The sequence below is a fragment of the Panthera uncia genome, assembly GCF_023721935.1.
Source record: "Panthera uncia isolate 11264 chromosome A1 unlocalized genomic scaffold, Puncia_PCG_1.0 HiC_scaffold_17, whole genome shotgun sequence".
NCBI lineage: Eukaryota > Metazoa > Chordata > Mammalia > Carnivora > Felidae > Panthera > Panthera uncia.
The window spans coordinates 45,328,574-45,342,122 of NW_026057577.1; the positions used below are offsets into that span (position 1 = coordinate 45,328,574).

At 42.3% G+C, this 13,549-nt stretch overlaps 1 long non-coding RNA gene across 4 annotated transcripts in view; it reads left to right on the top strand.

The window, feature by feature from the left end:
- LOC125935667 (uncharacterized) overlaps positions 1 to 13,549 on the top strand; it is a 134,977-nt gene that overhangs the window by 107,514 nt on the left and 13,914 nt on the right. Inside the window, exon 3 of one of the 4 annotated variants that reach the window (XR_007461750.1) lies at positions 13,045 to 13,450. The exons of 2 other annotated variants lie outside the window; for them this stretch is intronic. This is a non-coding gene — a long non-coding RNA (uncharacterized LOC125935667). Of the gene's footprint in view, positions 1 to 10,351; positions 10,420 to 13,044; positions 13,451 to 13,549 lie in introns of those variants that run through there. One more of the 4 variants, XR_007461751.1, reaches the window with a different exon arrangement.

A 13,549-nucleotide genomic window follows, 5' to 3' on the forward strand; every position in this document is an offset into this window, starting at 1 on the left:
AAATGAACCATTTCCATTGTATGACGTATTACTGCTGTGCCTGTCCAACTTTGTCTAATACTACCCAGCTCATAATGGGCAGTTCTGGCTGCACAGTCACTTGATGTCCTATTGTCAGGAGATCCATCTCTATCAGGGTCCAGGAGATGCTTTTCAAATGGTTTTTCATTTTCTGCTGCAGAAGGAAATTCTAGCTCTAAAACTCTAGGATCTGTGCCGCAACTCTTTTTATTGGGCTTGATGGAGACTACACTCATACAACATCTTTATTCACAGTAAATGGCACCACTAGATCTACTGGTTGTGTGGCCTGAGTGGCAGGGCCATTTGTATTATGGCAAGATCTGCTATAGATTTTGCTCTGACACTCAAAACTGGCAGCCTTCCATGTCACCCAATAAAGGAATCCAAGTGGTATTCCCAGGAGGAGAATATGCTGCCTCTAATTTCTGAAGATTTTTAGTGGTTTTTAAACACCTCAAAATTCTTTGACATTCCTGCCATCAAGAGACAAGGACCATGTCCCTTCTTCTGGAATGTGGGAAGGGTTTTTACTGCTTCAACCAGCAGAGGACGACAGAAGGTATTCTCTGTGACTTCTGAGGCTGGGTCATAAAAGGCTATGTAGCTTCTCCCTTGTCCATTGGGACACTTGCTCTTCCGACTACCCTGAAGCTGCCATTCTGTGAAGAAATCCAACCCACATGGTGAGGCCATATGTTGGTGGTCCAGTTGACAGTCCTTACTGAGCTTAGCCTTCAAGTCTCCCAGCCCAGGCAGTAGAACTATAGGTGAAGACGACCTTGTAAGATTCTGGTCCAGTTTGAGTCACCCCCCCAACCATTTGAGTTCCCCACCTAAAGCTCCAGCCAGCCTTTCTCAACTGAGGTTCCTCATGTGAGCTAGAGAAGACAGAAAGTGATTTGAGTGATTATTTTCTGCTATTCTCCCAAGTATAGTACATAACTGGTACCATTCTAAATGCACAGGAGAGAAATTAGTTCACGACATACAAATGGATGCCTTAGGGCATCAGGGCTTAATTCTACCATGGAACCCCAGTTTAGAAAAGCTGGCAGAAATCCAGAAGTTGAAACAAAACATTCCTGGTGTCTTGTCCAAATTCCTGACCCTCAGAATCCATGAACATAATAACATGGCTGTTATTTTACATCACTAAGTTTTGTTGTGGTTTGTTGTGCTGCAATAGAAAATTGATAAGGTACAAAATCTAACATCCTGTCCTTTACCTCAAAGATGGAAGATGATGTAGCAGCATACCTCACATCACTGGACTCCTAAAAATGTCATTGATGGGCCAGGTTGGGGAATCTTTGTGGGGTTTAATTTCCTGACACACAACTTGCTATTTCTATTTACCAGGTTAAATTTGCATGATGTCATCAGTATAGCATTCCACATATTAAAGCAATTAAGATCCCTTCAGACTACTTTGTCATTGCACAAGAGGCTTTACATAGCCTTAAGCAAGACTACGAATGTGTACTGATGTCCTTCTCACTTAATTGAGAACTGCTTTTGATCCTGGTTATTGATGATGGGTTGAAAAGAATATGTTCACCAGATCAATAGCAACGGAGTGCCAGAGGCTGTGTTGATCTGTTTTAGTAAAGATATCATTTATAGCTAAGCAGTTTAGATTGGGGCTACCAGTTGGTTAAGTTTATGGTGGTCTACTACCGTCATCAGTCATCAGTCATCATAATCTGTTAGTTTATGTTTTCAAGGGCCGTACAGGTACATTATACACGGACATGATGGAGAATATCATATCTGTGTAGTTTGTCTTTGATGGTGGTATTAATTCTCCTTTAGGATGTAGTGTTGACTTGGGTTTGTTCTCTTGGCTGGTGGGGTTGGGGAAGGATAATTTCAGAGGCTTCCACTTTGCCTTTCCTACCTAATAGCTCTTACTTTGTAGGTCGGGGAACCAGCAGGAGGATACTGACAGCTATTTTGTTTATCTATCCAAATCATGCACTTGGGGAATGGGGAAATAACTACAAGGTGTGTGTGTGGACCTATTGGATCTCCTTTGAGGTGTGCTTATGACAGCTCACAATTTTCTTTTTGCAGTTCTGCAAGTCAGGCACTATCTTAGTTGGCTGTTAATCTGTTTCCTCGCTAGGAACACACTGGCCTTTTAGCCACTGCCACAGATGCCAGAGGGCCAAAGCATCTTCCAGCCTTTGTGTCCATATGATAATCACATATACCTTCTACGTCACTTAAGAATTGCCACCTGACATCTAACATTCCAGAGTTCTATCATCCTTATTGATGCTAAGGAGTTTAGATTATGGATGGCACCATTTCCTTCTGCCAAGCCCAGTGTGCAGGGACAGCCACTATTGGAGTTACCAGGGCTTTTTTCATCACTGCATCTCTTATTGCTTTAGCCAGAGTAATGTACTTTGGGACTTTCTGGGGAATATAGACAGATGGAGACTTCTCTGATCTCACTAATAAATCCATTTTAACATTTCTAATCCCCCTTGGCTCTTCCTCGATAGTCTGCCAAATTCATTCTAACAACTCTATCTTATTTAATATAATCCATTGTTATATCCAAGCTTCAAAGAGTCATGCCAGCAGTGTGTTATGACTGGATCCTGATGTTTTTGCCAGGCTGTAAAATCCTGAGTCAAGGAAGAATGCTCCCATGTCAATGAATTCTTCCCATTCATCTTTATCTCCAGGTCTCCATTATCCAATCCTCTCAAGATTCACTTCCATGGGTCTCTTGCTGGTTTCTGCCAGTGCCTATTTGTCAGATCTTGCAACTTTTTTGGTGTAGAATGAGCAGGCATTCTATTTCTTGACTTGACTTGACTCCAGTTATTGGTAATGAGAGGAGGGCAAGGTCAGACCTTGAGGAGGACAAGCATTGTCTTATGAAGCACCTGTTTCAGATATGGCCTTGGCAGCATTTCCACATAAGGGGGATCTATTTTACTCTGGAAAGGGGATATAGTTTTTTTCTTTGAGTCCAGAGTAAATGGCAAGATCTATTTTTTCCCATCCTTTATTTGTTTCCTATTTCCTCTATTTCCGCCTTCTTTTAGGTTGAGTATTTTTTATGCTACTATTTGATCTCCTTCATTGTCATCTTAGTTAAAATTCATTGTTCTGTTATATTGTACTTCACACATAGCTTAAGAACATTATAATAGAATACATCTATTTCTCCCCTCTAAGGCTTCATGCTAATTTTGTCATACATTTCCTTTATGTATATAATCAACTTTATATTACTTTTTGGTTTGTTTAAACAGCCAATTATCTTTTAGACAGCTTTAGCTAATTTTATAAAGTCTTACATACTTACCCTTCCAGAACTCTTCATTCCTTTGTGTAGATCCAGTATTTTTCTATCTAAAGGACTTCCCTTTAAATTTCTTGTAGTGTGGATCTACTGGTGACAAAGTCTTTCTTCTTCTGTGTGTTTAAAAGTCTTTGTTTTGTCTTCATTTCTAAAATGTATTTTCACTGGGTACACAATTCTAGGTTGACAGTTTTTCATCTTTAAAGATATTGTTCACTGTTACCTCACTCACATTGATTCTGATGAGTAACGGCTGTCATTCTTTTGTTGTTTTTCCTCTGTGCATAATATGTTGTTTTCCTATGACTGCTTTTGAGATCTTCTCTTTATCATTGGTTTGAACAATTTCTTTATGATGTTTGCTGGTTTAGTTTGCTATATGTTTCCAGATGCTTGGGCTTCAATTCTTTTTCCATTCCCCACCAACTCTCCCTGTAGCCCCCAATGACATGAACATTGGACTACTTGAATTGTTCCAAAGATCAGTGAGTCTCCTTTTATTCATTCTTTTTTTTCTCCCTGTGTGTAATTAGACAGAGGGTCTGCTGCTATTTATTAAAGTTCCTTAAAGGTTTTTTTTTTCCTCACAATAGCCAATCTGTCATTAAATCCATTCAGTGTAATTTTTTTCAGAAATTATAGTTTTCAGGGTGCCTGGCTGTCTCAGTTGGTTAAGTGTCTGATTCTTGATTTCAGCTCACGTCATGATCTCGTGGTTTGTGAGTTTGAATCCCACATCGGACTCTGTGCTGATGGTGTGGAGCCTGCTTGGGATTCTGTCTCCTTCTCTCTCTGTTCCTCCCCTGCTTTCTTTCTCTCTTAAAATAAATAAATAAACATTGGAAAAAAGTTTTTAAATACAAATAAAAAATTAAAGAAAGGAATTATAGTTTTCCTCAGTAGCAGTTCAACTTGGGTCTTTTAAATATCTTCCATGTTTGTACTTCACTAGTTGACTACCTGTAAAACAGTTTTAATAATTGTTTGAATGTCCATGTCTGCTCATTCTAACATCTGTGTCAGTCCTGGGTTGGTTTTGATTGGTTATTGTTTGTCCTAATTATTGGTCATATTTTCCTGCCTCCTTGCATTACTGGCAGTTTTTTTTTACTGGATGCCATACTTTGTGAATTTTACTTTGCTGGGTACTGGCTATTTTTGTATTCCTATAAATATTCTTGAGCTTTGTTCTGGGATGCAGTTAAATTGCTTGTAAACAGTTTGCTCCTTTTGGGTCTTGTTTTTAAGATTTGTTAGGTGGAACCAGAACCGTGTTTATTCTAAGGTGGATTATTTTTCAATTCTGAGAAAAGAACCTTCTGAGTACTCTACCCAATGCCCCATGAATTATGGGACTTTTCAGTCTGGCTGGTGGAAACAGGCAGTATTCATGGTCCTGCTTCCTCTAATTTTTCTGGGTGATAACTTCATCATTGGGTAGCTTCTTCATGTGCTTTCTTTGATCAATACTCTGCTGAATATTCAAGGGGCTGTCTGTAGATAAGGGGGCCCTCTGTATATAGAAGGGCCCTTTCTTGTTCTGTACAGCTCTCCCTTCTTCAGTAGTCTGTTCTGCAAACTCTAGTTGCCTTGGTCTCTAGGAATCATTTCCATGTTCTCCAGTGAGTCCACTGGACTTCTGTGCTTGGATTCCCCAGTCCTGCACAAGGGCCTGAAAACTCTCTCAAGGCAGCAAACTTTTGTAGGGGCAATTGTTTGTTTCCCATTTCTTGGGAATCACTGGATTTTGTTGCCTAATATCCCGTGTTTTAAAAACTATTGTTGCACAAATTCTGTTCATCATTTTGGTTATTCCAGATAGAACAGTAAGTCTCTATTATTCCATCTTAGCTAGTAGTGGAGTATCTCTCTTTAAAGTATCCAACTGCATTGGATACTACATTCAACCTTTCATTTGTAGAGCATTTGCAAAGATCTTGAGTGCAGAAACCAAGCTGACTTAATCTTTATAACCCTAGATGACTAACACAGGACTTTGCATATAGGAAGTGCTTGGTAAATGGTTGGTAAGTTGAACTACATTTGGACAAACAATGAAAATCTCCCAAAGTGGTATTTTTTGCCTTATGCAAGAAAGAAGTATCTAACTTAGAGTTCAATAACGGAAACTTTTAGAAGTAGTAATGATCTCTCTATTATGAGAAGTATTCAAGCAGAGTGAGGGTGTTCATTTGCTGGCAGTACGCACTTCTGTATTGTCCAGAGAAAGCCTCAATCTGATGCCAGTTTTCCATTAACATTTCTCAACCTTACTATTTTTTTGCCAAATATGAGATATGAAAATAATTATTAAGGACACTTTCTCTAGATTAATTATAAAAATGATAGTGCCCTCTAAACTTTTCTAAAGCTGTGCTCTCTATTATTGACAGAACATCAGCTAATAAGGAAGCTTAGATACTATTATCCACAAATAGCTGATTGAGAAATGGTAATACATTGGGTGATTTGGGACTTGTTTTAAGTTACACAGTCAGCTATAAAACCAATTCAAGAACACGGGTGCCTAAATGCAGAAAAGTATTCTTTCCCTTTGGCTATGTTGCCTCAGAATACCAAAGGAGGTTCAAAAAGTCTAATTCTTATGTTTATAATGTGGGTCTTAAAAAGTAGGCAGAAGCAAAGCTACTGGAACAACTGTGGGATTCAGATAACATTGCATGTGTCTCTACCATAGAAAGTAGCAATTGGAGTTGCTGGCAGCGGAGGTTAAACAATAAGAAAATGGAGTAGGGCTCCCCAAGGCCCTGATGATCTGAAGAATCTAGACAAGCACTGAATGAATTTGGACAAGCAAGGGTTCATGTGAGCTAGACAGTTTTCAAAGTAGATAAAACACATCCAGTAGCATACCCTCATTTCAGATAACAGAGTTTCTGGATAAAAGAGTTCTAGATAGTCAGGGACTTCAGAGCATAAACAAACACAAGGGACCAAGAGCAGGGGGAAATAATTGAGAAAATTCATGAAACAAGGAAGATGGTATATAACCACATTCTCTTTGGCTTCTGTTGGTTAAATTACCAAAATTTGCTCAGGCAGGGTAATGCACAGGATAGAAAATATTGGGCAATTAAATAATCTCTCTAGTCCACGTCATTGAATGCCAAAATAGTATTGCCATTTATGAATGCTTTAGGAATGAAGGACAGAGTGAAGGCTATAAAGAATAAGATGAGAGCATCCTGTTTGCTATGGAAGAGCAGGGTCACAGGGAAGGGGGCCAAAGGGAGAAAGGGGCAGAAGGGATTCATCAGGGTGTCAGAGTTAGCACTGAGGCTCAGTTGCGCTTATGTGGCACAATGGAAATGTGGACGCAAACTAAACAAGCCTGGAATATTGAGCAGGAATATCAAATCTGGTTAAGAACAGTGGCTCTATCCACCACTACCAGCAGTTCTCTGCCTCTACCACTCTCTCTTTTTCTGTCTCCAAAACCCATAGCCCCCTCACCAGCCAGCTGGGAACTCCATGGCTTTGAGACCTAGCAGAGTAGACATAGGACCCTGGAAGAGGGGAGCAAATGAGCCCTGGAGAAGAAAATATAGAGATGGTTCATTCGAGAGAACAAAGGGGTGAATCTGATCATACTGGAAAGGGGAAGACAGTGGATGGGGGCAGGGGCTCCATTTCTGATTTCTTTTACCTCTTTAATATGGTATTTCTCCCATAGAGTGAAAACAATAGGAACATAAAATAGTTTTTTTTTTTTTTAATGTTTATTTTTGAAAGAGAACGAGTGTGTGTGTAAGCAGGGAGGGGCAGAAAGAGAGGGAGACAGAGAATCCAAAGCACGTGCTGTCACCGCAGAGCCCAACATGGGGCTCGAACTCACAAACTGTGAGATCATGACCTAAGCCAAAATCATATGCTTTACTGATTGAGCCACTCAGGCACTCTGGGACATGAAATAGTTTTTGTGAGAAAAATATTCCCTTTTTAATTCTGTTTGTGTATTCTGAAGAAGTCTAGAGAAAGCCACAGTTAGAGCCACTTTTTCCTTAACTGCTCCAATATTGCCTCATCTTTCCCACCCCCTCCTTGATAATGAGTGAGTAGACATCATGTTAAGAGCCCTGGTAAGCAACTCTAGTTAGCTGGAATTCAGTCACAGTGCTTTGTTTCTGCAGTATTTATTTCTATTGATGGTAAGTGATCTGGTTTTTAATTTACAGTAGCTTAAATTTCCTTTAAAATGAAATTTGACAAAAAAGTATTGTATTAAAATTCAAACTGCGTGATTTGAAACTAATTATCAAACAAAAATTCATCACTGACCTAAATGTCAAGAAAATGTCAGTTTGGTATGGTGGAACTAAACCCTGGTCTGGGAAGCAGGACTCTACCATGAACTCCAAGTAGGATTTTGGATCAGAGTGATTTCATTTTCATTTTTATCAATGGAAGTCATAGCTGCTAGCCAGAACTTAGCATGAGATGTCCACAGTTTTAAATATTAAGTTACTAAAGTTCTAGCCAAAGGCAAAGAAATAAAATGTTTTAGTGAGTCCGTGTTAACTTACCACACATATAAGCTCAGAAATATTGAAAGGTCATGTGAAGACCCCCATTCTTAAGGGGCTCTTGGGTGCCAACCATTGGAGTAGATTATTTTTAAGGGATGTTCTGGTTCCAAAATGCTGTGCCAAGAATTTAATCCAAGGTCCAGCAAAGGCAATGATCTGATAAGGAAGAATAGTGACAGATTATCGCATTAAAATCTCATTTTCTTTATCTCTACACCTCACCTATCAAGTAGGTAGCCTGGAATGAGTCTACTTGAAACAGAGGTCAGATGCCAAGCATAACCACTTCTCTTGTCCCCTAAATTCCCTTCTCCTAAGAAAAATGTTTTCATCCAAAGTTTTACAACTTTTTTTTGAAGGTCAAAGGAAGTGAAGACTTAACTAAGTGAGATGGGCAAGGAGAACAAGGTGGTTGGCTCTGGTTGACCTACTTTTGGCCTTAATAGGAGAGACTGCACCTCCCACCTCTGTGAAGCTTCTCCCAAAAAGCCTGCCACCCAAAGAATTTTCTATCTGTAGACTCCCTGTGAGAACATCCCTTCTCTGTATTCCAGGGAACAACAGAGGTTAGGATAGTAGCTTTAGAGTGACAGCCAGGGTTCAAATTTCAACTCCCGTAGGGAACCTCCATTTTATTTAAATTTTCACATTTGTCTAGCATAATAACTCAGTGAAGTAGGTTCAACTTGAGGGCAGTGGCTGTTACTACAAAACCTTGGTGTGCATTAGAAAATCACATGCCCCTCTCCCTAAGCCGAACCATTCTGTCTCTCACACATACCTCTGGGCGCATGAATCACAAAAAGCACCCTGGTATCAGGGCCAATGCAGTTTCCAGTTGGCGGGGAGGGGGTTGGCAAGGAGAACAGGGAGAAGATTCAGCACTCAGCTTCCCCTCCCCTGGGCACTTTTATAAAGGGCTCAGTCTACCAATCCTTACACAGTGGCCTGACAGTTATCACCATTTTACAGCCAGGAAAGGTTAAATATTTGTCTTTTAAAAAGATCACCCTGCTGTTTTGTAGAAAATGGATTGGAGGAGGACGAGCTTGGATGCAAGTAGCTATTTGAACCTGCTGTAGCTTTCCAGGTGAAAGATGATGGGCATTCAGGATAAGGGGTGGTGGTAGGGTGGTGAGATGCAGACAGATTCCCAGGATGTTTAGGGGACAGAGTGGACAGGTCTGGAGGCTCCTGTGAGGATTCAAGAGATGATGATGATGATGATGATTGTAATGGTGATGATGGTGATAGTGATGATGATGGTGTTAACAGTTCTATTTATTGAGGGCTTGTTTGTGCCAGGTATGAACTTACTTACTACATAAGTTCTGTGAACCAGGAAAATTGAAGACATTTCATTCCTGCATGGTTGCTCTGAGGACCAAAGATAACCTAAAGTGCTCATGCTATAGTAGACCCTTTGGAAGTGGTAAATATTAGTCTAATTATTAGGGAGCAGATAACATTTAAAATTCCTCTCTTACGCAAGAAGTCTTAGCTTGTGTGCATGGCCAGTGGTAGGTCAGATAGGTGGTGGAACATAAGAAGACAGTGGTTTCACTGCTCACTGACCATCAGATTAGATTCCTTGTGTAACTTTTAAAGGTTGGTCTGGGGTAGGATGTCTGTGTGTCAGTGTTTTATAGGCTCTCCAGATTGCCAGGGGTAAGAACCACTGAGTTATGAGTCTTTGGAATCAGACAAATCAGGTGAAATCCTGGCTCTGGTCTTCAAGGTATGGTTTCGAGAAGAATGGCATACAGCCTCTTCCAGGTTATGTGACGATTAAATGAGGGGTGGTACATACTCCATGGTACCTCTGGGGACATCTCTGTTGATGCCTACCTTAGTATGGTGCTTGGCTCCTAATGTAGGTTCAACACATGTGACTGCCATGACTGTGGGGTCAGGAAGGAAAAGGACCCAAAGACACCATGGACCAGCCCTGGAGCCACATCACCTTGTTTAATCTTGGCCCAAAGTGTGGCTGTCTCTCACAGATGCAGAAACCCAGGCCCACGGAGTAGATCATCTTCCCAAGGGCGCCAAGAGGAAGAGCTGGGATTGGAGTCCTGTTCTATGTCTTTCTGCTCTACCCCACGAATCAAATTCAAGCCATGCTTGTTATTCTGGAGAAGGACTTGTTACAGAATAGTACCAGGGAGAAGCGCCCTTGCCTATCCTGGTTTGAACTGCTAGACTGAGCCACACAGTGAATGAAGGACAGGGAGGAACCCATAGCTAGCTGGGGCAGCTCAGAGCCTCTCAGACAACAGTGGCGTGGTGGGTGATAAGCAAGGAGGGAAGTGTGGGGAGAGGAGGTGGGCAAGAAACCAGGAGCAGAGAATCACGTATCTGGTATATGGCCAGGGTAATGAGATGACAAGTCAGCCAATACAGTAGCCGGTAGACAGTAAGTATTTAGTAATCATTAGTTGCTTTTTTCCTCTTTCAGAGCTGCCTTCTGCCCCGAAGAGCAGGAGTCCGTCTTCAGTGGGACACATCTGTTGGCTTGTCTGCCCACAGAAGAAGCAAAGAAAGGGCTTTGCTTCCCCTTTCTGGGATTTGCTCGCCCGGCTACATGTTTATGAGGACAGCCATGGTCATGCAATGTCCCTTTGGTTTTGGGGGGATTTTGAAGGGGTATCTGTTAGAGGCAAACAGCCAATCTGTCCTGGGAGATTTTGACTTTCTCTTTTTCATGCGTTTTTGCTTTTATCAAAGTAGGTAATCTGCTACTGGCCAGATACACAACTGCATTTGGATACTGTAGTGGGGTCCAAGGACTACCCAAACCACTGCCTGGGAATGCCAGTTTCTCATAAAGAGTTAGAAATCAATGCTAGCAGCTTCCCTGCTAAGTGAAAAAATTACATAATTCCTTCTGCACCACTGCATTAGGCAGATTTTTTTCTCTTTCTGAACATACAGTAAATCCCAAGTGTTTTAAGCCATGATACCTCTCTTTAAACACAATATGAAATCACTACCAAATTTAAATAAAAAATAAATTCGATGTAGCGCTAAGAGATTCTCCTGCCAAAAACTCTCACACAATTAACACACTAGCAGAATGTGTTGCTAATTTCATGCCACTGGAGTCTTTTCTACTTCAGAATATAGAAACAAAATCGGGTCAGAGCTCCAATAATAACAGGATTTTGTTAAAATATACAGCCCTGTGGTGCAGGTATGTTGGAGGCATCGGCGAAAAGTAGAATCACAGTGATGCATGAAATAGCTTACCCCTGCAAATACAACAGCAAGAATTTGTCTCCAGCTTCTCTGCCGCAGGAGAGAGAGAGAGAGAGAGAGGGACTGAGAGAGTCCAGAACTGCCCTGTTCTGTGGGGCAAAAGTGTCATTATCAGTGTTTGTCCACCCACTCACTTCTACAAGGGAGGCAAGCACCAGTTAAATTAGACTTGGGGACCCACAGCCCGTAAATCCTAGAGCTCTGATTCTCCTAGTATCTCTCAGGCTCCCTCTCTCCATCCTCACCTCCCACCTCTTCGCCTCCTAACACAGGCCTGGTCTTTTCCATAACAAAAACGGCGATAATGAAAATATTTTGGCAGCATTCAGGGCCTTTCACATCGTGACCCTGACCTCCAAATCAATTTTCTTTATTCTTAACCCGACCTTGGCATCCATTCTTGCTGGTGTTCAATATTGGTTACAAAATCCTGAACTCCCCAAGACCTTCCCTCCTCCCACAGATAGCCAAGGCAGGCCACACTGCTGAAGCAGGCTCTTGACAAAGAAAAATACGAAGGAGATCAACAAGCACTATGAGTTCTATAGGAGTCTCATTTGCACCAAATGCCATTAGCCCCATTATTTACTCAGACAACAGTGGAGGCAGCCGCAGTCCCCCGCTTGTGTAGGGCACCCTGGATGACACCATGCATCACCGGCCGCACAGAACTTCACTTAAATAGTGATATGTAAGGTAGAGCCTGTTACATTTAATCCATCACCCGTGGGTTCGCCTAGTGCAGAGACTGGAAAAATTGTGCACATTTCTCCATTGCTGCCTGCATTAATCCTAGGAAGGGAGTGAACTGAAAAGAGAAAGTGCCAATTTCAGCACACATGTTAAAAAGAGAAGCAAAGAATAAAAGGAAAAGAAAGCATCTCCCTGACTCAGATGGGGGAGGGAGGTTTTTAAAGGAGAAGACGGCTTTTCAGAACTCTGTGCATTTACTGTGAGAACAAGTACCCACAGAGACCAGAGTTCGGGGTCATCATACATTTAGGAGGAGAAGTTAGCTGGCAGGGGCTATTTTTCTGCAAATTAGTTTTCTCTCAAGGGTAACGGTGGGGGAGGAGCAGAGGAAAATGAATTGGAGCCGTTGAATAATCGTGTATTGTTTGGCTGGTTGCGGGACCTCTGAACTGATGCTCTAAGAAGCCTTTCCAGGCCCTCCTTTTCTATGGGCCAGGATGGGAAGCCTCTCACAGCTGTTGATGAGTGTCCTATAGGGGCAGCGATGGGGACAGCAGTGTGGCCCCACAGACAATGGTCCACAGAGCGTCGGCTCCACTTGGCAAGAAAGGCACGGTCTGCTGGTCATTACTGCCGAACACAGGGCTGGACAGGTGGCCGAGCAGGACAGTGAGAAAGGGCAGGGTCCAAAGTCTGTGCTGGTCACAAAGAAGTGAGGCGAGGGGCAAAGGTAGAAAAACAACAATATAGTAGGAAGCGATAGACCAGCTCTCCTTGGGGGGAGGAATGTTTATAACATGAAAACGGATGAGTTCATCTGGAAGTGTTTGTCTCATTGCTTTCGGGTCCAGGGTCTGGTTGGAATGCTCGGCATCGTGTTTGTCCTGCAGATGTTTTCCCACCCTCACTTTGGCCCTTACAAACACTGCCTCCTCTAAACCAGCGCTTCTCAGCTTCCCTTAAAGTTCTCCACCCCCCCCCCCCCCCCCCCCCCCCCCCCCCCCCCGCCCCGTGGCAGAGGAGCTCAAAGTCCACACTCGGGGACTCGAGGGGAGAGCCTGAAAGCGCCCTCCACGAAGAAGAGACTGGGCTGAAGTCTTGTATTTGTGTATCTTTCAAAACCTGATATATTGTGCGGTAGCCTAAAATAGCGAACGTTCGAAATGACCATTTAAATTCCTTTCTTTCCTCAATTCTAAGGTATCATTCTAAGATGAAACTCAATCCATACCTGAGGGGAAAAAAAGAAAGAGGACAACACCCACGGAACACATACTTAGAGAGTCAGAAGCGTCCTTCCAGATTTCCAAGGCTTAAAGCATGAATTCGAAAAAATCTATGTCATAAAATCAAGGAAATGTGTAATTATAATCACGGAAAATGGAAATGTCAGGAGGTAACAACCAGTTTGGCCTGTGGCTCCAGACATACTGGGGTACACACCAGTTTGCAGAGCATTACAGTGGGGACGGCTATTGTAAAGTGATGAAACACAGACTTACCTGGTTGTAACCACCTTGTAATAAAATGCTGTGTTCTTTCATTCTGGTGTTGTCAGAGCTCAGGGCAGCACCAGGCACACAGCAGGTGCTTAATAAATATTTGCTGAATTGAAAGTTGTTGATAGCAGTCCGCATTCATGCTCCCCTCTAGGTAGCCTGTGACGGGGGGGGGGGGGGGGGGGGGGGGGGGGGGGGGGGGGGGG